Raw genomic sequence first — 26,525 nt, 5'->3', positions numbered from 1 at the left:
GAATCGGGCCTCTACCAACTTACCGATCTGACTGTTTTTTGGGGCTTTTTTATATATTGGCGGAGGGGGATACGTGACTCTCCTCCACTAGGTGGATTTTGGCCTGGGGACCCCATACCCTGGAGCGTGGCCCTTTTAAAAAAAATTGAAGGGAGGCAGGCTGAGCAGCCCCTTTATAGGCTAAATTTGGCCCTGGGGACCCCATCCCCCGGTGCCTGGACTCTGTTTTGAGTGCCCTGGTCCCACCCAGGGTACCCACTCACAACTGTTGGGGACCGTGGGGGGGGAGCCTCAAGGCCCCCGTGGTCCCTGCTGGCTCCCTGCATCCAGTAGGAAGCAGCATTGCTTTCACAGAGAGGGAGCTGCTAAACAAACATCTCCCTCTCTGTGAAAGCAATCCTGCTCCACCTCCAGCAAGCGAGAGCATATTTAATACTCTTGCTTGATGGAAGCAGAGCATTTGCTGTGGATTGGCGGGAGCGGTAAAGCTCCCACCAAGCCACAACAAACAGCTACGTCTCGGGTGAGGACACCCTGTGACATAGCAGGAGCTGGCCCTAGGGTATGGCAGTCCCCAGGGCCATTATTGACTCCAGGAGAGGGCCACGAGGCACTCCTCCTTTTCTTGGATTCTGTACCCGGGGTTGCAAGGGGGCACACAACCCCCCTGCTTTCAATGTAACAAAAGCCCTGGGGAGGTGGTGCTCCCCGAGGCTCCGCTTGGCCCCAGCATTCATTGAAATTAAGGCCCTGGGATGTATCGGTCCATGAAGCCCCTTGCATTTTTGTCAGGAGTAGCCCCAAGGAGGTGGCGGCCCCTGGTGCTGGGGGGTATCTGAGAGGGCCCCCATTTAAAAGAAAATAATCCCAAGGGAAGTGGCAGCCGTAGGGGCCTTCCCCGTATGCATTAATAATAAAAAAAAAGGTCCCAGAAAGGTGGAGATCCCCGGGGCATTAATAAACCCCAGAAGAGGGGACCATGTGACCCCCACATTTTTCATTAAAATGCTTCTGTGACCTAGCCCTGCCAGGGGCTGATTAGTACCGAAGAGTGGGAGCCCATGCTTTGATCTTTTTACATTTCCTGAGGGATCCGCACATCCAGCGCAACCCCTGCCAACGTTTTTTTCTTTAACGCTTTTTTGGCCCTGTGGGATCCCCCAAGAGACCTAGGAGGTCAGGGTATTTCTACCCTACCACCTTTTCTTTTTTAAATGTTGTTTCTGGGACTCGGCTCAAGCTGAGTCCCAAGATGGCTCCCAACACTTCTGATTTGAAGTGTTGGCAGCTGAGGTGATCTCCAAAGGGTAAGCAGCAGGTAGGAGACAAAATGTAGGTGATGAATCAAGAGAAGTTTATTGTACTTCTCATCAAAAAGACCTCAGCCACCAACAGCTCAGGCCAACTGTCAAAAGCTTAAAGATCAACATTCTCTCACTAAAGAAAGAGTTCCACATTAGAACACAGCCTAGTGATGGAGCAAGGACTCGTATAAAAGAGACTTGCTCGGATGTAATTCTCTCATATAAACCCGTAACGCACTAATAAAATCGTATTGTTGTACTATTATGCAATACATTTCACATATTTAGTAAAGAGGGGAAGCTTGCCTATGTGTTTACTAACAAGTAACTCAAATGTGATTAAAGATGGCTGCTAATGCGCAAAAATGTATTGCGCATGCCTCAACTGCCTCTACTTAGTATGACGTCTCAACGCTTGGAGGAAAAAAGTTTGCTTCTGCGCACTAGCATTTAAGATGGCCGCTTGGAAACTCACGTGCTAAGCATCTTCTTTGCTGAAACTAAATTTGAGTTATATACTAAATGCTAATGCATTAAAAAGTCTTTATAAATACATGGGGTTAGAGTAGAAGTAGGAGGTATACCGTGAAACCATTTTATTTTGAAATTAATACTGTCTCATTTGACTTCTCTATTACTTCGTATTTGGGCCTCTGAGGAAAACTAAAGTCAGCTACCCACGTGGGTCTTTATGTAAGCGTGGAAATGACAAGTTCAACCCAATGCTGTAAAGCTTGAAACTCGTCCAAGGACGTTCCGGGGACATGTCCTGGGAAACAGATGAACATCCTGAAGAAATCAATGGACAACTGAAAATTTGTATACATTGTTGATGAATAATTTTGCAAATGCCGGTGGAAAATAAAGCATGGGAGAACAAATTAATGGGCGGGAACTTAAAACAATGAGCTGAAGCAAACTATTGAAAACTTAGCATGGTGTGATGATCATTTCCTTAGCTTGTCCAATCAGAAACAGAAGTTTCAAAAAACTGAAACATTTAGGGGTGGTACATGCCATTAAAAAAATATAACTGGGGTAGTTTAGTTAGATTAGGTGGGTGTTGCAACCAAACGCTGAGAGACTGAGATGCTGTCCGAAATACCAGAAGAAACAGACTTAGAATTTCAAAGCAAATAGAATTAGAAGAAGATCTCAGAAGAATCAAGGAGGAAGATAGTGTCAGAGAGGGGTGAGACACAGGCGTCGAATCCCAAAGAGGTCATCTATCCTATCCTATCCTGTTCTGAAGAACTTACCAACTGAACATAAAGGTCCCAATTGACTCTTAGTCAGAGGGGTCCGATTCTCGTACCATTCTAGGTAAATATAATCTGGTTTTGTGTCAATGCACTTCTCTTTCTCTATATCCTCTCTTTTCTGGGTACTTGTTATTGTGAATTTTCAATTTATTAGAATACTGAAATTAAAATAATGATCTTTCTTCCTCAGGATATGATGGAGTTGACACTGTAATTTGTTTTGCTCATATGAAAATTTAGAAAAACACTTTAAAACATTCCTGAGCTTGTTATTATTTAAACAATAAGGTAAGTGAATTTAGGTCATATTGTCAATTACTTTTCAACTAAAATAAAGATCCATTTGTAATGAGAGGAGTTTGGATCAGTAAAGAATAAAGGTTCATTGTCAGTGACATCACTCATGACATCACTCATGATATCTCAAATGACATCACTGATGACATCATCCAGGGAATGAGTGTTTTTGTGAAATTTAAATATGTTTGATATATGTATATGTCGAGGTAGATGGAAGAATAATTGGGTATATAAAAGTCTCAATGGATGATTTTGTTTGTGTGAAACTGATTGTATAACTGACTGATTAAGTGTATATTAGTGAATACATGGGTTAGTGAGTAATCTTTAAATGTGTAAATATCTGTATCAGTCTCTCACTTTGTGTATAAGTGGAGCATGGGTTGTTGAGTAGCTACATGAGTATCTATGTGGGGTATTAGTTGGTGTTTTGAGTATCAGTATGAGTATCTGAGTGTCTGTGGTGTGATGGGGGTTTTACTTTGTGCATAGATGCATGACTGAGTGAGTCACTGTTTGAATGTGTTGAAGACAGCATGTGTGCAGGACTGTATGGGTGGATAAGTGTGTGTATCGGTGTGTTGGTGAGTAAATGACTGTCTCAGTAGTGTCTTTATGAGCAACTACATATGTTTTAAACTATATATTTGAGTGTTTGTGTATGTAAGTGAGTATATATGAGAGTGAGAGATTGGAAGTGTACCTGTATAAATGAGCATGTGTTTCTATAAGTGATTGTTTAAGAGAGTAAGTATGTGTTAGTATCTCTAGAAGTAAGTGCGGTGGTGTGTGTATAACTGTATATGCAAGTAAATGGATGTTCGATACTTTCTTTGCATGTGTGACTATGTGTGTGAGTAACTCTATGGATGAGTGGCGGTGTGTAAGTGTATGTATAGGTGTATGAGTACATATGATGAGTCTGAGTGACTGTAAGGACTTTTGGTGAATGAGTGGATGTGTGTGTGTAGATCTTGGAATTAGTGAATGGGTATGTTGTAACAGGTACTGGTGTGTTCATTGTTTTGAAAATGGTATTTCGTATTTTAGAGTGTGTGTATCAAAGGTTATATTAGGAGGTCTGCCACTCTATCACAAGGATGATGTCATCAGAGATGTCATTTGAGATGTCATCAGTGATGTCATGAGTGATGTCACTGACCATGTCATGAGTGATGTAATATGTTACGTCATCAGAAGTGCATTGCGGGGGCGCTAGTTATAGTTAGCTGAACTAATTATAACAGGGGAATTTCTATGGTTTTGTACGAGTGAAATGTCCAACTAACTATAACGCCCCTGAAACTGATGTTTTTTTCAGTGAATTTCTAAGGTTTTTTAAATGCTAATTCCTAACTATAACGTGCCTGAAACCTATTGTTTTTTCAGTGAATTTTAAAGGTTTTTTAAATGCTAATTTCTAACTATAACATGCCTGAAACCTATGGTTTGTTTAGTGAATTTCAAAGGCTTTTTAAATGATAGTTTCCAACTATGCCTACAGAGGTAGGACATGTGAAGAAAGAAGAAAAACACAGAAAGAAGCAAAAGAAATGCAGAAAGAAGCAACAGTAGTCCACAAAGACAAAGAAAGTGCAGGAAGAAGCAAGACATGTGCAGCACGAACCAACAGAGGAGCAGAAAGAGGCCTTGTTGCAAGTCATCCTGTGCCCAGAACTTTTTCAGACAGGTACTGGTGGTAACTGACTCTGACCAACCAGGCCTAGAGCCACTGCTATGCTAAAAGACACTCAGAATACAGTGAAAACACCTACATACACTAGGTAACACTATGCGTTGGGGTACCCCTGTGATCAGCATGATCACCTCTGTAAGCCTCTAGTACATAATAGGGCAGGGGGATTAAAATTTTCTCTCAGTCAGAGGAGCAGAAATATGCTACTTTAACTAGTAGTCACGTTTGCAGAGTGGTGGAGAAAGGGTGCTGGGCGTCTTACCAATGCTCAGGAATTCCTCTGTGTAGGACTTACAGGAGGCACCAGGAGGAATTCTTGGTCCCCAAACTCCCTCAGGACTAAATTGGACTTCATCGCCCATCCCGTAGTCTGCAACAAGGCATGTTTGCAGAGTGGTAGAGAAAGAGGGCCATAGCCTCCGAAGACGTCTTAGCAAACCCACTGTGTGGGACTTACTGTAAGTAACAAGAGGGATAGTTGGCCCCAAGGACATCCTTGGGGGCCAACTTCCCAAACTATCAATCAATCAATAAATCAATCACGGCATTTGTAAAGCGCGCTACTCACCCGGGAGGGTCTCAAGGCGCTGGGGGAGTGGGGTATATTACTGCTCGAAAAGCCAGGTCTTGAGCTGCTTCCTCAAGGAGAGATGGTCTTGGGTTCGCCGAAGGTGGGTGGGGAGGGAGTTCCAAGTCTTGGCTGCCAGGTAGGAGAAGGATCTTCCTCCGGCGGTGGCTCTGCGGATGCGTGGTACGGTGGCGGGGGCGTGGCTGGTCGATCGTAGCTGGCGGGTGGGCGTGTAGAAGGTCATGCGGTCGTTGAGGTACTTGGGGCCCAGGTCGTGGAGAGCCTTGTGTGTGTGGGTGAGGAGTCTGAACGTGATTCTCTTGTTGACGGGGAGCCAGTGCAGGTCTCTCAGGTGTCCGGTGATGTGGCTGTGTCGGGGGATGTCCAGGATGAGTCGTGAGGAGGCGTTCTGGATGCGTTGGAGTCTTTTTTGAAGTTTGGCTGTGGTTCCGGTGTAGAGGGTGTTCCCGTAGTTACTATTCTACAAATGCACTCCCTGGCACGCTCTTGGATGGGGATTTAAGTCCCCTTCAGTGCTGGGGGTCCTTTAGGGGCCAACTAGCCTACCTTTTACCGCCAGTAAGCCCTACCCAGTTGGGGTTGGTGAGAGGTAGACAAAGGCCATGCCCCCTTTCTACACCACTCTGCAAACATGCCCCCTGGCGCGTTGTAAATTGGGGGATTAAGTCACCTTGAAATCTGAGGGTCCCTGGGGTCCAACTAGCCCTCCAGGTACCTCCAGTAAGTGCCACAGAGCTGCGTTGCAGAAAGGTGTAAAAAGGGGCATGGCCTGAGCTACCTCTCTGCAACGCAGACCTGTGGCACTTACTAGAGGCACCTGGTGGGCTGGTTGGCCCCAGGGCCCCTCAGGATTGAAGGGGAATTAATTCCCCAACTTAAAATGCACCACAGGGAGCGTTTGCACACGTCACCTCAGGCCCCGCCCCTCCCTTCACCACTGTGTAAACACGCCCCGCGGCACGTTTTCAGTCGGGGATTAAGTCCCCTTGAATCCTGAGGGTTCCTGGGGTTCAACTACCCCCCCAGGTACCTCCAGTAAGCACCACAGAGCTGTGTTGCAGAGAGGTGTAAAAAGGAGCTTTGCCTGGACCACCTCTCTGCAACACAGGTCTGTGGTGCTTACTGGAGGTACCTGGTGGGCTAGTTGGCCTCCAGGGACCCTCAGGATTGAAGGGGAATTAATTACCCAACTTAAAACGCGCCCGTGTGTGTTTTAAAAAAAAATATTTTTATTTAGGGGTAGGGGGGCCATGTGGCCCCCCTCCATGGCTACTTCTGGCCCCGGGGACCCCATCCCCCAGGGCTTTTCCTCTAGTTGGGGATCGTTGGGGGAGCCCCAATTCCCCACGGTCCCAGCTGGCTCCCCGCCTCCTGCGGGAGCCAGCAGTGCTTTTCCACATGGGGAGCTGCTGACATGCAGTTCCCCATGTGGAAAAGCAATGTGGTTTGGATTTTGGAAGAGAGAGCACATTTCCTCCTCTCTCTTCCAAAACCCAAAAAACAGTTTGCTATGGCAGGGGGAGAGCTGTGAGGCTCCCGCCCTGCCATAGCAAACAGCAGTGTCCCAGGTGTGGGCACCCTGGGACACTGCAGAAGCCGGCCCTGGGGGGTGGCGGTCCCCAGGGCCATCACAGGCTCCAGGAGGCGGGCCGCACGGCCCCTTCTCACCATTGGCAATGCCCCAGGGTGGTGGTGGTCACCGGGGCTTGGGGGTCCATCACGGACACCCACATTTAAATATTAGTGCCCCAGGGAGGTGGTGGTCCCTGGGGCATGTGGGGACTTGAGCCCCCCCAAACAGGTGTTTTTTTAAAAAGCCCCAGGGCTGACAGTCACCGGGGCAGCGGGGGGCATGTGCCCCCCGCAAATTAAACAATAAAAGCCCCGGGACTTGGGGGTCTTGGAGGCCCTCCCACCCATTCAAAAAGAAGCCCCGGGGCTGGGGGTCCTCGGGCTGCAGGGGGGCTGCGTGCCCCCGCAACTAATTAATCAAGCCCCGGGGAGGTGGCGGTCCCGGGACAGAGTGGGGCGATTGGGACCCCCCCACACTTTTTTCTCTTTGCCCCCGGGACCTGGCCCACTCGGGGGCTAAATAATAACGAACCGCGCTTAGTTTTTTTTATTTTCACGACAGGATCCGCGGATCCTCTGCGACTTTTGCTGATTTTTTTTTAATGCTTTTTTTTTTGCCCTGAGCAGGCCAAGGGGGTCAGGGTGCTTCTACCCTGCCCCCTTTAGTTGTTTTACGTCTTTGTTTCCCTGTTTTCTTGTGCCTCGGTTACCGAGGCACAAGATGGCTGACAACACTTCCTGGTTTGGAGTGTTGACAGCCAATTAGAATAAAGCTCGTGGTCGGGAGGGTCCACAGATACTACGTGCCTCTAAATATCAAAACTTTTATTTTTTTATTTTCTCAGCAACTACTGAACGAATTTACACCATTTAAAAAAGGGGGCTCTTTCTAAGCCTAGGGCTACCTGCGTGCCAAATTTGGTGTAATTCTGTTCAGCAGTTTCGGCTGAAACATGTCTAAAATTTCCTATGGGAAATTGATTTTCCGACCACTATTTTTCTAATTTCTCAGGAACTACTGAACGGATTTACACCATTTAAAGTAAAGGTCTCTTTCTGAACCAAGGGCTACCTATCTTCCAAATTTGGTGTAATTCCGTTCAGCAGTTCGGGCTGTACCCGTGTCTAAAGTTTCCTATGGGAATTACCATGGAGTAAACACGTTTTGGGACCCCCTTTTTTCTCGGTCCCACCTTGCCGAATCACCCCGAAACATTCAAGATAGGAGCTGACTGGAGCGCCCCACTTGTTTTGAAAATTTCCAGAAGATTCATCAACCGGTTCAAAATTATTGGGAAAAGAAAAAATGCTTTTTGAATAGAAACAAAGTCCTAACTATAACTACCTACTGCTGATCGCCAGTAGGCAATACAATTGCACTTTGCAAAATGTTAAAAATATGTACAATTGTATTTTATTATCGCGTTAATTGGCGTGTATCTTAATTTTACAAAAATATGTATATAATATTTCCAATTTAAATATCCGTTTAATAGAAATGATTTAATGGAGTCTAATGTAGGATTTAATGAAAGAGTTTGCATTCTAAATGGTTTGTGGTGTACATAGATATATGAATGCTGGTATACATAATATGTTCCAAAATGGCCCCCATGTTTGACATAGCGAAACCCAATACATAATCCTGTGTCCTTTGTCGCTTCCTACTACCACTGTGTTGTGTATTTTAACCATGAAAACATGGTGGTGAAACATCGTGAACAAGGGAGCTTGACTCCCGAAACGCTTCGATGTTAAACTTGTCATTAAAATAAACTGAGTACGTTTTCCTACCTTGGAGTGCCGGATGATTTCCTGTTGTCTTGCCGTGGGTAATCTTATATTCAATATATATATCTATCTATATATATCTATATATATCTATATATATCTATCTATATATATATATATATATATACATATATATATATATATATATATATATATATATATATATATATATATATATATATATATATATATATATATATATATATATATATATATGTATATATATATTCACTGAAAAAACCATAGGTTATAGACCATATATAGTTAGGAATTCGCATTTACAAAACCTTATTTTACTCACACAAAACCATTGAAATTCCATATATAGTTAGTTGCACTAACTATATATCGCGCACCCGCAATCCACTGCTGATGATGTCACATATTACATCATTCATGACATGGTCAGTGACATCACTGATGACATCACTGATGACATCTCAAATGACATCACTGATGACATCACTGATGACATCTCATTTGACATTACTGATCACATCACTGATGATATCATTCATGTGATAATACGATGAACCTCTTCAGACTCTAATATAACCTTAGATACAATCAGTGTAAACAGACACTCACAGACTGTCACTCATCCATGGGGTTACTCACACACCTAGTCAGTCATGCAAAGAATCAATCACACCTCCATTTCCTCAACTATACAGTTATACAAACTTTACTTATTCAAACATATACTAACACATATTTACTCTCTTATACAATCCCTGATACAAGTTCACAATGATCCATACAGCCACTCACACATTCACTGGCTCTTATGCACAGTTATTTATATATGTCAACTCTCACATGTACTGTGTTTTACATATGTACTTACTTTGACATGTAGCACTGAGATATCCATTCACTCACCAATACACTCATGCACACAGTCAACCGCCCATACAGCTGTTTCCACATGCACTTTTGAAACCATACATCTAGTGAATCAACTGCTCACACATCTATGCACAGAGTCATACACCTCCCAGCCACCCACACACACACTCAGTCTCCCATACAAATACTTGGGCAACCAATCAATAACCCATATAGTTACTCATATAGCTACTTATCAACACATGCAACAGTTTACAGAACAACAGACATAATGATGCACAAATTAAGACAGTTTAGTCACTAACCCATGCACTCAGTGAGACACATTTAATCACTCACTCATACAGTCAGTCATGCACCTACTAAATCATTCATCCAGACACTTATACATCCACTCATTCTTCAATATGTAAGACATATTTTAACTTTACAGAAACATACAGTCACTGGATGTTGTCATCAGTGATGTCATCAGTGATGTCATTTGAGATGTCATCAGTGATGTCATCAGTGATGTCACTGACCATGTCATGAATGATGTAATATGTGACATCATCAGCAGTGGATTGCGGGTGCGCGATATATAGTTAGTGCAACTAACTATATATGGAATCTCAATGGTTTTGTGTGAGTAAAATAAGGTTTTGTAAATGCGAATTCCTAACTATATATGGTCTATAACCTATGTTTTTTTCAGTGAATTTTCAAGGTTTTATAAATGCTAATTCCTAACTATATATGGTCTATAACCTATGGTTTTTTCAGTGAATTTTCAAGGTTTTGTAAATGCTAATTCCTAACTATATATGGTCTATAGCCTAGGGTTTTTTCAGTGAATATATATATATACATACATATATAAACATATATCATCTGTATATCTATATAAATACAAACATAAATGCATGCATACATATACTTATATGCATACAGATGCATGTTATTTACATGAAAGTTGAAAAAACACTAATAAAAGCAAAGCTAAAAAGCCACCTCATTACAAACAGAATGGCTTTAACTTAAACGAGGGCGAGATCTATTGCATTTTCAATGCTTGTTTACTTTGGTTCCATCAAGAAGGCATTCAGATGTGTCACACATTTGCCATAAATTCTGAATGTTAGCACTCTAGTTGCACATTAGATCACTGTAGTAAAGCTACTGCTCACCAGGGACGTCTGCTGCTGGTATTCAAAGTGCATGTTTCAGTCTGCATGTCAGAATTTTTTTTAATGAAATAGAAGAGGATTTGAGAAGTCACTCAAAATGATCCCTAATTTTTCTTTCTGAAGCACTAATCATACTTTCTATGGCAAAATTAGCCCCCTCATGTTGTTCCTTTTTAAATTGAGTGTTTTCAGACTTACCACTTCATTCCAATCAAGATGGCTTCTGGTGTGCCATACTTTTGTCATAAGTAAGACTGTTAGCGCTCTAGTTGTGCTTTAGAACACTCTGGGACATTCTGTCATTGGGCTATACTTGGGGTACATCTGGGTGATATTTGGGCTACATTTAGGCTCTTTTGTCTCTGGTGGCCATCTTGGGAGACTGTATGTCAGAATTTTTTAATGAAATTGAAGAGGGTTTGAGAAGTCACTCAAAATGTGCCCTAATTTTTCTTTCTGCAGCACTAATCATAATTCATATGGCAAAATATACCCCCTCATTTTGTTCCTTTTTAAATTAAATGTTATAAGAGTTACCACTTTATTCCCATCAAGATGGCTTCAGGTGTGCCATACCTTTGTAATAAGTAGGACTGTTAGCGCTCTAGTTGTTCTTTAGAACACTCTGGGACATTCTGTCATTGGGCTATACTTGGGCTACATCTGGGTGATATTTGGGCTACATTTGGGCTCTTTTGTCTCTGGTGGCCATTTTGGGAGACTGCATGTCAGAATTTTTTAATGAAATAGAAGAGGATTTGAAAAGTCACTCAAAATGTGCCCTAATTTTTCTTTCTGCAGCACTAATAATACCTTCTATTGCATAATATACCCCCTCATTTTGTTCCTTTTTAAATTAAATGTTTTAAGAGTTACCACTTTATTCCCATCACGATGGCTCCAGGTGTGCTATACCTTTGTAATAAGTAGGACTGTTAGCGCTCTAGTTGTTCTTTAGAACACTCTGGGACATTCTGTCATTGTGCTATACTTGGGCTACATCTGGGTGATATTTGGGCTACATTTGGGCTCTTTTGTCTCTGGTGGCCATTTTGGGAGACTGCATGTCAGAATGTTTTAATGAAATAGAAAAGGATTTGAGAAGTCACTCAAAATGTGCCCTAATTTTTCATTCTGCAGCACTAATCATGCTTTCTATGGCAAAATATACCCCCTCATGTTGTTTCTTTTTAAATTAAATGTTTTAAGAGTTACCACTTTATTCCAATCAAGATGGCTTCAGGTGTGCCATACCTTTGTAATACGTAGGACTGTTAGCGCTCTAGTTGTTCTTTAGAACACTCTGGGACATTCTGTCATTGGGCTATACTTGGGCTACATCTGGGTGATATTTGGGCTACATTTGGGCTCTTTTGTCTCTGGTGGCCATTTTGGGAGACTGCATGTCAGAATGTTTTAATGAAATAGAAAAGGATTTGAGAAGTCACTCAAAATGTGCCCTAATTTTTCATTCTGCAGCACTAATCATACTTTCTATGGCAAAATATACCCCCTCATGTTGTTTCTTTTTAAATTAAATGTTTTAAGAGTTACCACTTTATTCCAATCAAGATGGCTTCAGGTGTGCCATACCTTTGTAATAAGTAGGACTGTTAGCGCTCTAGTTGTTCTTTAGAACACTCTAGGAGGCTGCAGTAGAACACAAAGGAATCAACTGACAGTCTCTGTCCTTGTTGGATGTACATGTTTTACTGAGAATGTCAGACTTCATTTTCACATGACTGAGAAAGATAATGTGAATTTACAGAAAATATGCTTTCAGTTTAGCTTATAGATCCCCTTCCAAACCACTGTGGGAAAATCATGAGATATTAGTTTTCTTTCAAACAATATTCATGATATCACAGCAGAAGGTTTTTTCACATGGTAAAATCACCTTAGAACCCACCACAATTCCTAAAACGAGTATGGTACCATCAACAAATGATTTATAATGTAACTAAAGTCCTAAAACCCTCTATTAACTACAATGCTTTTTAATGAGGTGCTATCATGTATATTGGTCCCAAGATAGCTGCCAACACTTCTTGGATGAAGTGCTGACAGCCAATCAGATCAGATGTGTGGTTAGGCTACGCCCAGATATATATATATTTTTTGAACCTAAATTACTCAAAATCCACTGGAGCACATATATTGAGACCTAGCAAAGGCACATCGGGCTAACAGTCCCTACAATTTTGCCAAGTTTCGTGCAAATCCATTCAGCCGTTCGAGCTAAAAGTGAGGCCAACCGCCCTATGGAAATTAACATGGGAAAAACGCGTTTTGGGCCCCCCCTTTTTTCTCGGCCCCCCCTTGATGAAACCCCCCCAAAGTGTCAGGGGCTGCTCAGAAACAAAATGTTCAATTTTCCTGAACATTTCAGCCAATTCCGTCCACAAACGCCAAAGTTATTAGACATAGAATTTTCAAAAATCCCATAGAGAAAAAATCCTAACTATATATACCTACTGGCGACCGCCAGTAGGTAATATATATATATATATATATGTATATATATATATATATATATATATATATATATATATATATATATATATATATATAGAGAGAGAGAGAGAGAGAGAGAGAGAGAGATACAGCGAGACATAGTCATAGATAGATAGATAGATAGATAGATAGATAGATAGATAGATAGATAGATAGATAGATAGATAGATAGATAGATAGATAGATAGATAGATAGATAGTTAGATTAATTATTAGGGCTTATAGCCATTAAGGCACCCCTCTTCATCCATTTTATGATATTGTGTCACATGTTTCTACAACCCCCCTACAGCATACAGCATGGGGCAATAGGTGAACATACTTCAGCCATTGGCTAACTTTACTGTGAGTGATAGCATCCTGCTCTTTCACAAGGAGCACATCTAAACACAAAATAGTTTCTTTTAGTGCGAGGGACTATTGTGTTAATGTGTGCTTTTCAAGAGCAAAATATGTTTTGCTTTTAGTCAACTTTGTTTATATTGATATGGACCTAGCAGCTCACCCAACAATAACATATTACAAGACCCATTGCAAACCAATGCAAGCATTGACAGAGCCATAAAGTTGACAGACAATATCAGACCAATCGATTACACCAATTCTTGTTTGAATTGATTTTGCAGGTGTCTCTTTCAAGTTGATAGCCTTCTAACAGCCCTGACCTACCTGTTACAGAACCTTGTGTTTCGATTTTTAAAAACAAATCAAGAATGATAAAAAAGCTTTCTTTAAATGTGCATCCTCTCTCTCAACTCTGGCTTGCCCTTTCAGGAAAACCGATATATTTTATTTAAAGACTCTAAAGTTATGTGGTGTAGTCTAACTGTACAACTCCTTGTTGTCTTTGTATAGAATGAAGTGATTGCTGTGTATACTACACGTTTTTCCTTTGAAACATTTGTCTGGACAGCAGCACCACGTCTCTCCCTCTCCAAGCGTTATCTGCCCCTTTGGAAGCTTAAGCAGCTTCGGCCTTTTATATACTCACAAATGATTCCCCTTGCCGTCTATATATCAGCAAAGTTCAGCAAATTGTGTACCACAACTAATCTGGGAAGTAGAAATGTTATGGAGTTCGATACGCAAGAACTAAGAGATTTAAAGGGCAATGGTCTGAATCTATTATAGATGGAACTGCAGTAATGTAAGTTTAATGTTTGACACATTTAAAATCATCTAAAACTATGTGTCTGGTACTAAAAAGTTGTCTTGCAAAAGTGAAAGACTGCTTAACAAGAATATTCACAGATAATGTGTATACTGCACCTGTTTTTCCTATGTTCTAGTCCGTCTTTCACTGAATTCTTGCACCCCAGATAAAACACAGTGCACCTGCTCAAGTCAAATCTATGCAGCATTATCTGATACTGCCATCTTTAGAGAGTAAATAGTGGCCATTATTCTAATAGATTGTGTTACAGGCAGCCAAGAGGTCAGCGTGCGTAAACCGGATACATCCTTTATGCTATTATGCACACAACCCTGGGTACAGAAATCCCCACAATAGCTGTACTATTCTATAGGATAAGAAGCTGCTCTTTTTTAGACTCGTTTTGAGACTAATATATTATCTGTGGAATTGAGAAGATAGGGAATAAATACCTCTCTGTCCAGCTAGGGAAAACATCAGAAGCATGTCTTAATTAAAACCTTCATTAGAGAAGTGGGTAATTATCAATTTTCCATTAGCTTTCGGCTCGTGCAAGGGATGCACCCTTCATCGAGGAGTTAGTGACCACTTTTAGGGGGCCCACCACTTTGAAAGAGTCTTTTGTCGCTGAACATTTAAAAGAGGACTACTCTGATGTAGCTAGTCAGGGCCTTCCATAGCCCTGTGCCTTAAGGGGCCCAGCACAGCCCACAGTCGAGTGCAGGAAGGGTGTACTACGGCGCTGCTGCCACCGAGCGTCACCCACTCCGCAGAAAAGCCAGGTCCTCCTTAGGGCCCCAGAGAGATCCAGTGCGCCAGGGCAGTGGTGGCCTCCATGGATGCGGACTAACAGTACGGGGCGTAGCTTTTAATAAAGCAGGTCTACAAATACTCCTAAGTTGTGGGTCCCTCTCGCGAATAAACCAGGGGGCAAATGCCTTTTAACCTTATTGCATCCTGCCCGTGGCACCCCACAGCGGAAGCGCCGCTTGCTGGCCCCGCTTTATGAAGGAGAAGATGGGTTCCTTTGTTTTCAGTCTGCTTGAGCCCCTTTAAACATTGAAATTTCACTGTCTGGCCATGACACTGCGTCATTGAAGGCCCTCTTCACTGTCAGAACCTCTGGTCAAGGCCAACTGTTCTGCTTTCCAATGGAAGTGCTGAAGACATGTTAGTGCTACTTGGGTATTTCTGGGTGCCGCCTATTTACTACCTGCCTCCCTGCCCAAAGAGATTGACAAATGTCCAGGTCTGGTTTGCCCCGCAAGTCTCCGTCCACAAATAGACCTTGTGGTGTCACTTGTTACTGGGGAGCGTTAGTGTTGGGAGTTCACTTATGCATGTGTACCTATATGTAACTGGACTCACATCACCCCAAAATCGCTTGGCACCAACTATCTCTATTATGTTATGTGAAGTTGTGTTTAAAGGAAATTGCTTCAAAACTTCTATCCAGGCATTTATTCTTTTTTAACATCTTGACTGACAGGTGAGGCTCTACTAACCAGCTATCCTGAGACACGCTAGACCCCCTGAGAAACAACTTCTATGTTTCAACCTGCCTTATCTTAGGAAGTTTAAAAGTAGCAGGCCTTGCAGAAGTGCTTTTGGGATATTTGAGGGTGAAAGAGAGAGAGAGAGAAGCTAGTAGAGGAACTATTAGGGACTTACGGCCCTGGCAGGGTGGGCTGAGATTCTTTGCGCTCATCTGACACCCCGTACTCATTTACTGATGTGGTTGGCCAGGTATGTTTTTTTCGATCCTCTGTGAGCCAGGAGAGGGTAATGCATGGCGAGCTAAAAGTAGGATGAAAGTGTCCCTGAAAAAGGCGAGGATAAAAAGAGGGGATTTGACTGAGCACTGACAGAGTGAGCCTGAATGTCAACAGAGCGGGTCTGGGTGTCAATTGAGAGAGACTCAGAGCCAATGAAGGATAGGAGTGGCAAGCGAGGATTCATCATGGTCAATTGTTGGTCCTTAACAACTCTCTGAGGACTTACTGTTGCTCATGCTCTTCGTTTTTATGTAGGAAGGGGAGTAAGCCAGGTCCCTGCAGCCCCTGCTGTGCAGGGTCCCCTCCCCGACTCTCCAGGTCACCCTCTACCCTTAAAGGTGGCCCCCATTCAGCCGAAAGCCAACAAATGTCCCTGCAATATGGGAGCCTCGGGCCCCTCATCACGTTCTTCAGGGGTCCATCATTTTGTGATATGCCACTGTGAGTGGGATGCCTTCGTTGCTGAGATCCCTGCTGTAGCTCTTTTTTGGGGGGAGTGAAATCTTGCACCAGTGCTTCCATGCAGTACCTGTCCCACGTTTGGTGGAAAGATTGCCCTACCTGTGACCGTCCTGTACCTGATGAATATCATTGAAGGAAGCCTGAGTTGCTACTCCACCCTGTACTATATGCGCTACGGGGCACACTTCAAATTGACTATCTGAAGGTCAATGGCGAGGGTATGGCCCAATGAATTGTGGGCGGCTCCTCCATGAGAGCGGAAGAGCGTCTCCCCACTTAAATCCCCCCCAAACCACAGAGATGAAAAATAAAATGGAAATTCATTACCATTTTAGTTTTCCTTATCCTGTCCTGAACCGAGGCTGGGGCTTGCTGAGTGGCAGCAGGTGTAACATCGGGATGCATTCTAGTGGTTGGGGAGGAGCCAGGAGGTAACAGGAACAGGAGGAGCGAGGGGACGGGCTAGGAGCAGTTAGTGAAGGGACGTGGGCAGATGCGGAGGTACTGAATAAAGCTCCATGAAAGAAGCGACCGTGTCTGTCTCATTATTGCAGGACAAGACACGACATCTGGCGACGAGGGTGGGATCGGGCACATCGTGTGACTTGTGCTGATCCTGAGAAGCTGCACGACCCTGTTCCCCGGCGGTTCGAGTGAAAAGCCCGCCTTCGCGACTGTTGCGATCAAAAGAGCGTTGCGGCGAAGAGCAAGCCGCCAGACGTACTAGCCCTGAAGCTCCATGGCTGTGTGGAGCGGTAAATGCCATAATTGAACACTTGAGCGCGATCGTGCGCAAGAGGACCAGAGCTCGCCCGTGTCTGGGGGCTGGAGCGTGAAGTTGAAAGCGCCTACTGGGAGCTCACCCCGGCGGCGACTGACCCGAAGTTGCTCCCCCGCGTGTGGGAGCTGGAACGTGGAGCCTGAAGCGCCTACCGGGAGCCCACCCCGGCGGCAATGGCGAAAAGACAACAATAACAAATAAAACAGCCTCACCTGCAGCAGTGGCGGTGCCTGAAGGTGGATACCGGTGAGTGACATCCAGCGCTGATAGACGCGGTGCCCCGGCGAAGGTAAAGACCAAATCTCATTGCACACGAGATTCTCGCGGCGGCCATTTTTAGGTCAGGCACGAGATTCACCCAATCCCTCGTTAAAAATCCTCGGCGGCCATCTTTAAGTCAGGCCAAGCAGAGGTGATGGAAACAAGCATTGGAATATAATAACAAGCATTGGCATATACAAATAAACATTGGCAAGTGTAAGGCAACAATAGAGACAAACAAGCACAGGCTAAGACAAGAGGTGAAACGAATTAACAAGCACAAGCAAGTGTAAAGGGAGGAACGGCAAACAAGAACAAGCTCCTGCAAGCAGCAAATTAGCAAACAAGCACATGCAACTGTAATAGATAAAGCAAGAAACAAACACTGTCGAATGGAAAGGAACAAGCGTTGATGAACATAAATGAACAAGCCTTGGTAAAGATACAAGAACAAGCACAAGCTAATGCAAGAGACTAAACGAGCCAACACAAGTAAGCATGAGTAAATGCCAGAAGTACAATATGTAAACAAGCGCAAACTAATGCAAGAGCTGAAACAAGTAACCAGGCGCAAACAAGGATAACAGTAAACACAACAAGCATTGGTAAAGGCAAGAAACACAAATTAAACAAGCACGAGCAAGCACAAGTAACGAACAAAGACGGCTGTGAGCACAATCAAATGCTGATACAAGCAACAAGGAGTGTGATGAATCGAAGTGATCGTAGCAAACAAGCACTAGTAACATAAATGAAACAAGCATTGATACCTACAAATGAACAACAAGGAACCAGCCTTGGCTAACCTAAATGAACAGATATCGGCAAACGAGAAAGAGCAAACATTGACACACACAAGCGAACAAGCCGTGGCAAGCGTAATGAAAGAATACGCATCAGCCAGAAGAAATAAGCACCAGCAAATGCCATAGGCAAGCAAAGTAAATGGTGAACACAAATACGCACTAATACAGGTGACAAGAGAGGGAATGAACAAAAGCAACTGTTAGCAACGAGCACTGGCACATACACGATTCACAGCACGCCAAGCACAAGCCGGTGCCGGAAACAAGCGAAGACTGCACTGAATATAAACAAGCACGAATGACCACAAGCTCCGAAGTCAGCGAGCACAAGCAAATGCAGATCCTGAATGTAATGAGTATGAGCAAAGACAAGCACCAAAGTAAACGTTCAGCACCACGTGAAGACAAACAAATAAAAGTAACGGGAGCAAAGTGAACCGTCCGGTGACCGGAGCAGCTCAGAATCTTTCTCCCTCATGGCAGTGGGAAAAGCAACTCAACGGTCTAATCCATGCATTGAAGTGCCACCCCCAGTGACACAGACTGACACTCGGAGCTTGGGTCTCAAATGGAACCGGTGGCTAGAATCACTGGACGATTTTCTTGAAGCTATTGGGGAGCGAAGAGATAGAAAATGTCTGACGCTACTCCTCCAGCTGGTAGGTCATGAGGGCCGACATTTGATTAGAACATTTCCTGAAAAGGACACAGAGACCTATGAAGGACTCCAAGAGAAGCTACGTGCCCATTTCCATGCACAGGCAGACGTAGATCATGCTCGAATCGCATTCACCACGGCACGGCAGGAACCAGGAGAACCATTGCCAAGTTTTATCACCCGGTTGCAAAGTTTAGTACCATGCTGCTATTTCAATGCATTTACAAATGAAGAAGCAGTTCGGCTCCGGATCATTGAAGGCTGTTCAAATGCTGACACGAAGCGCAAGATTCTTCAGGGGCAGTGGTCGCTAAAGAGAATTATCAGAGGGGCCGAGGTTGGAGTGCGGATAAAAGCAAGAGACATATCAAAAGACGTGCACTCGAATGCAAAACACAAAGATATCTGGAATGGAACATCCCTCATGTCTGGGAATAAAAATCGAGCAACAAACAACACAAGAAAGAGGGAGGGTGAAGGTAGACCAGAAATAAGACAGCGGGTGAGACAAAGTCATGAATACTCCGACAGAGACATGGAACACTCCAAGTCAACGATACGAAAGACAGCCTCAAGGCGTTGCTCGCCCTCAAGGAGTCATTCAGAGTATGGCATAATCTACTCTGACGAGGATGAAGCGTCAAGTGGGACAGATCACACCCATGGACAAGATCACAGCCTGCACAACAAGCGGGTAAGAAAGACAAACTATAGAAGATTGGACCAGTCATGTCAACACTGGAATTCGGCACACAAACAACCCCGAGCATCCTACTATTCGCCAAATTCTGCAGATGAGCCCGAGGAAGCATCAAGCAGCGGGACACATCATCCCCATGGCATGGATGGCAGTGCACCAAACAAACGAGAAGACGACGCAAACCACATAAAGCGGAGTGATTCACTCAGACACCGGAGAGGCGGAGACAAACGCACTCATGACACCCGAGACAACGAGGAAACTGAGAGGAGGACATCATCATTATACGAGAGAGGCAGAGATGTAGTACCCTGGGATCAAACACCAGAAATAAACAGGTGGTTAGCAACCAATCTCTCCAGTGAAGTGGCGCTGAAGTCACTTCAAGAAAGGTACCTAGCAAAACATCCCAAAGAGAACTCCGACGCTAGGAGCAGCTCGTCACGGCCTACCTGTGTCAGAAATCTACCATTCAAGACACACCCGAAGGAACGTTTTCGAAACAAATCAGCGAAAGACTCCTCTGACTCAGAAAGTGTGTCTGTTTGATCCCTCTGGTCAACCGAGTCATGGTTCCGACAACGTCCATGGCATCAATCACCCGAACGCACCATCGAACCAAAGGACATTCTTCCCGTCAAGGGTAAAACATCTCACACCAATGCCTCCGAAGACAACATCACCCCACAAGACAACCTGTCAGGTCAGTCACAGGTGTGTCGAGACATAAAGAACATACCGTCAGCCCTGATGGGGTCAGCGAGGCTGACCCAAAGGACCTACCAAATGAAAACAGATATACGGGACATTACACACCTGGATGAGAAAGGACTATCCAGTCACCCCTCAAGGAAAACTTGACGTGTTGACAGAGACAAATCATCATCAGGAGAGAGGGAAACCTGCACATGTTCAGACAGTCACAGGGTTCATCAGTCCCGAACGCGAGTGGGAGTGGGTGAATCAACCAGCGGCAACAAATGAGTCCCCGGACCAAACCAGGATGATCTTTCCAAACGGTGTATCTCCATCTGGTTTGCATGACGCTGAACCGGAGGACAATACTGCCCTCGACTGGACAAGACAAAAGGAAGTAAAATTATATGCCGGTGCTCGGAAGAAAACCAGAACAACATACTCCCACGAAGGAAATCACGAGTCAATCGAACAAGAGCCCCTCATAGTCACCTCACGAGGGGCAATCGTGATCGCCCCGGAAATTGAAGATGAGTGGACAACCCAGAATCCTATCGGAAACCGCCATGAATCTGGGAACAAGAAAATCACACGAGACATCTCGCAATTTCAAAGATGCACCCCTGTAGTCAAAGAGACTTTTATCGAGGCAAGAGAAAGCCACACCATGGAACTGGACATGTGTCTTCAGAGCTTAAACGGGCGGCCTGTAGACCCGCGTGGCTGATTGAGGAACTATAGGCATGGTAGACGCTAAATTTACTTTGTTAACAAGGGGGGAGATGTAACATCGGGATGCATTCTAGTGGTTGGGGAGGAGCCAGGAGGTAACAGGAACAGGAGGAGCGAGGGGACGGGCTAGGAGCAGTTAGTGAAGGGACGTGGGCAGATGCGGAGGTACTGAATAAAGCTCCATGAAAGAAGCAACCGTGTCTGTCTCATTATTGCAGGACAAGACACGACAGCAGGAAGGAGTGGTGGGCCTAAGACTGCCTGTACACTGTTTAAAGTGCGCCTGTCCCTTTGGCCGGCCATCTTGCGACAGCCAGCCAGACATGCGGACATTAAACGTCTTAACACAGCTGCTTTAGACAGCGGAGGCCTCAAGTGCACTGGGAGCGCTACGAAGGGCCACTTTCTCCAATCAGGGCGCTGGTCTCATGCTGGTTAACACCATGTGAGCAGGACTGGTCAAGGGCCTTTGCTGGTGCCCGCTCTGCAGTCGACGGAAGAAGAGGCCCGAGGTCCGTAGCAAGGAGTAGTGTAAGGTAAGTGTTTTTAAAAATACATATTTTCTATTTACCCGCCCCTCTTCCCCATAGATGCCAGCCACAACTACAATGAATACTTTTGTTCAGCAAAATTTTACCCTCTCCAATACAAAGAAGCACACCTTTACTTTGAAATTGCTATGCCAGCAGCATACAATGTTTAAAGTCATACATTTTAACCAGAACAATTATTTTTCTAAAAGGCTGCTCAACGTAAAAAAAAGTTGTAAACCGTTATACGTAAGTCAGGTATCTCATTGTGATGATGGTTACCAACCCCAGCCTCAAATCTCCCACAAACCAACAGTTTAGTACAGCATTTGTAAAAACACTAAAAAACATGACTTTTTCCTCAAGCCATCAGAGTATATCAAATTGCAATGCATATTGTTTACCAAGTGAGCCTGTGAGCATTTGAACTGCTGATTAAGTACACCATCCGTGCCCTTTGGTTAATAAAGATTGGGAAGGAAAATGTCGCTGCATTCGTGTAGCCACTAATAGTTTCAAGGAATAAAGTGTCAATTTTCCCGAAGTTTTCACCACATCTATATTTTCCTTCGTAGTTTGGTTGAGTAAGTGAATCTTGCTTCCGGCTTTAACAATACACATTAGGGATAGTGTCCAAAGTATGTGGGCTTAGGTCAATTTTGTTTTCATTGGACTCCAGGTTAACTGTGAGCTACAAACATAGCAGTGAACTTGGTGCTGGCTGAGAAGGAAGCTTTTGTTTCACCTACCAGAAGACATAACAGCCTACAGTGACCACTAGCATTTGCCAAACTTGAAAAGGGTGTTATAATTAACGTTCATTGTCAAATTGGCTATCAAAGCAACCAGCATTTGAGAACAGGCTATCTGTCCTATGTAATCTACATTGGGCACCAGAAGGGAGTGGGTAGATTCAACCCCTCGAGGGTGAATTTGAGACTGCTGCACTAGGGGGTCACTAGTAAGAGACACTTATTCGACAATTGCTGGAATACATAAGTATCACAGGAGCTTTGAGGTCCGATAATGGGTCTTCAACTATAAAAGGAGGGCTGTGAGAGGGATTTCAAGGGTACACAGCACACCTTTCCAATAAAAAGAGACAGTACACAAATTCTATGGTCCTTAATTTCTCAGAATTTATTATTTGTTTGTAATTAGCTGTATTGCAATTATATTTTGTTTCTGTTAAAAAAGAACATTAACACCTCGCCCACACAAGTTGCATGCTTCATCATTCGGTCACTCCTTACCTGCCGTACAGGTCGAGCACCACCAGCTCTTTTGTCAGAGTAAAGTGTCAGTCTCCTAACCATATTTGTTATGCTTGGTGTAATCTAATTGATTGTTTTGAAGTGGGAGTTCTTTCACCTAAGTTTCCATCTTCACATATACACACACCAGCCTCATGCCACCCTGCGCTAAGTAGTACACATGGAGGAGTACAGTGTCCAGTTACGACAAAAAATGAACAAAGGGTAAAACCTCCATGTTAATCTTGTACTTCTTGATGGAAGATAACGATTAATACAAACTTATTAGAAAGGTGTCAAACTCTCCCTGCCATCAGGGAAAATGAAAGAGTCAAGTACAAATATCCAGAAGTAGATCCAATAAAGGTTTTGAATGGAAAAATCGAAAAATTGGAGAACAAAATAGTTGCAAGGAAGCAAGGAACACATCAAACATAATGGAATGAATGAGTGGTGATTCATTCGTCACTTCTAAATGCATCCTTGGGTATTAATTCAAATTTGGACTGACATCCCAAAACTCTCTCCGTTCTCTTTGACTAGGAGCCTCATATAGAAATCTTTGGACAGACCACCAGAATTTAAAGAAAGATTTTTAATGATTGTCCACACCCCTTTCCTAAAATTAATGGCAGCTCTTTGGCAAAAAACAGAGTAATCCCAAGTTTGGTTTTCCTAAAACCAGTGCTGATATCTGCAGTTTGGCTACTGCACTTGTTGACCCTCGCTCCACTCGGCTCACAGGTGACCACCTGAGTGGACGTGACAGTACAGTCTAGGAACAAGGGTACATAACGCTGCACGGAGTGTGACCTCCAGTGTCATGCTGCACTAGCATGGAGCTCACCACCTTCTCCTCTTTGAAAACTCGTGTAAGCTCTTGATGCAGATGTAATACCTACAGGTGATTATTCAACAGTTAGCAATGTTAGTAGTCAGCTAAAAAAAAATATTATTGCCTACCTACCACACAAATGACATGACATTGATAAACAGGAATTTTTAGGACCCTATATTGTGTCATCTAAGTTAAAATGTTTCTTCTCTATTTGAAAAAAATCATAATCATAAAAGGTACTTAGGAACATTTAAAAAAGAGCGACATTAGAATAGAATTAATGTCAAATATAAAAGAGTTAACAAGCATTGGAAATGCAATAGGTCTCGCACCATTAGAGTTAGTGCTTTTAGAATTGTTTATGGGTTTTTTTTGTAAATGTTTAGCATTTTTGTTTCCTGTAGCCAATGCGAAAGTATTACAAATAAAAAAAGCCATAAACATTTCTAAAAGCTCTAACTGAAATGGTCTGAGAACTATTGCACTGTGTGAGGGTGAGGGTGAGTGAGGGTGAGGGTGAGTGAGGGTGAGTGAGGGTGAGTGAGGGTGAGTGAGGGTGAGTGAGGGGTTGAGGTTGAGGGTGAGGTGTTGAAGGTGAGTGAGGGTGAGGGTGGGTGAGTGTGAGTGAGGTGTTGAGGGTGAGTGAGGGTGAGGGTGAGTGAGGGTGAGTGAGGGTGAGGGGTTTTGGGTGAGTGAGGGTGAGGGGGAGTAGTTGAGGCTGAGTGAGGGTGAGTGAGAGTGAGGGTGAGTGAGGGGTTGAGGGTGAGTGAGTGAGGGTGAGGAGTTGAGGGTGAGTGAGGGTGAGGGTGAGTGAGGGTGAGGGGTTGAGGGTGAGTGAGGGTGAGTGAGAGTGAGGGTGAGTGAGGGGTTGAGGGTGAGTGAGTGAGGGTGAGGAGTTGAGGGTGAGTGAGGGTGAGGGTGAGTGAGGGTGAGGGGTTGAGGGTGAGTGAGGATGAGTGAGAGTGAGGGTGAGTGAGGGGTTGAGGGTGAGGGGTTGAGGCGAGACCTAAAAACCTGACGATCGTAGGGTTTAGCAAGATTTAGGGGGTGAATGTAAAGAGGCTTGATGTGTGCATAAGTGCCTCTCAGGCAATACTTAGCATGAGCCCCTTCCCCTCCAAGAACACACCCCCACAGAGTTATTTTAAGTTTGCACAGCTGCATTTCATGTCCAGATGAATACTGAGAATGATAATTTTTCATCACTGAATAGAACTGATGTAGGTTATGAAAATCCTTCAAGACTGACTCTTCGGCTGTTAGCATCAGTTTGCAAATCCCCGCCTCAATACCTCAAGTGATTGTAACATTGTTTGGACACGGGAAGTCTCATGTAAACAAAAGTCCAGAGCCGAATTACTTAAACCATAATCTGTTGTCATTTTGACATTTTCTCTCCGATTGTAGAATATTTCATATCTATGACAAACATGCGCAACTGACAGAAGACATGAGTGACAGCACCTCTAGTGTTTTCAACTCTGAACTCATTAAGATATCCTAGTTCTTTACTAGACTGCGTTTACATGCAAACTACGATATGTTCATGGCACAATGAGCACCTCTCCGGTGCCTACCTTTAGTTACGGGCGCCATCCAGACTGCAAACTCAGCAGAAACCTCTTTGAAATATTCCTTTATACCAGAATAAATAAACAGAACGAAGATCCGGCAAGATGGCGATCTTTAAATTTGGCGCTAAAGCAGAGAAGCGACCTACAGATCAGACCGCCCCTTAAAGCAGGAAAGTAGAACTCTTCCCGTCAAAGCCAGCTCCAGCGCTGCCATGTTCGGATAACTGTTTAACACTAGACATAAAAGAAAGACTACATCAACAAGGTTCACGGAAAGCTCTGGAGAGGGTGCATTTATCTGCATTCAGCAAGCAGGGGGATTATGGACTTGACTGCACTGTCCAGGGGCCTTTTATAGGCCTAATGCGCAGGGCAAGGTAACGAGCCTGTCCCTAATGTGGTTGTCGCTCCCTGTTTGTCCCAGGGAACGGATAACTTTCCGTTATTAGAGAGAGTAACACAGAAAATAAAATGGTCAAGTCATTTAGATAGACAATTGTATACGCATCAAACTTGTTTTTTCAGTTTTAAAATCACGTGTTAAATATTATGCTGCCCCTTCATGCTCACTAATGGAAGCTAACACTAATGTAGAAATTTCGTTGCATTGAGAGGGTGGTGGATGTTACGGGAGTAAACTCTCTCAAAGATGGCCGCTCCGAACACTTTTTGCAATAAAGCTTATTTGATTCTACAGCCACGATTTCTACTGAAGACGGAGGGAAGAGAGGGGAGGGGGGAGGAGAAATGCGACACGGCGGGAAGGGGAGGGGGCGGAGCTGATTGGAATTGAATTGGTTGAAGTGTGAATTTTTTTAAGTGGGTGAGGGAATGTAACACTGGTTTGGCAGGAGAGACCACTGGGACAGAAGCAACATAGCAGGGCTGGTGGAAGCAACACAATTGCAGGTACGGAAGGAACATAGTAGGTAGGGCGGGGGGGGGGTGTTGTAAAGCAAACGGGTGACCGAGCAGTGAGGGGTGGAATAAAGCAAACTGACGAGCGAAACATGATGCAGGCAAGGAATACTACTGGCAAGAAAGCAACCTGGAGGAGGTGAGGCACAGGAGTTCCAGCAGCGCATTACTGAGGCAGATAAGGGTGAAGCACATGTCAGGCAGCGCATTACTGAGGCAGGTGAGGAACGGGAGCAGGCAAAGCCCAGGTCAAGCAGCGCATCACTGAGGCCGGTGAGGGAGAAGCACATGGGTGAGCAACATGTCGCATGGCAGAGGGGGAAGAGAAGTACATGCGGGAGA

This window comes from Lissotriton vulgaris, chromosome 4_1, assembly GCF_964263255.1.
Source record: "Lissotriton vulgaris chromosome 4_1, aLisVul1.2, whole genome shotgun sequence".
Classification (NCBI taxonomy): domain Eukaryota; kingdom Metazoa; phylum Chordata; class Amphibia; order Caudata; family Salamandridae; genus Lissotriton; species Lissotriton vulgaris.
This window is presented reverse-complemented; position numbering follows the sequence as displayed.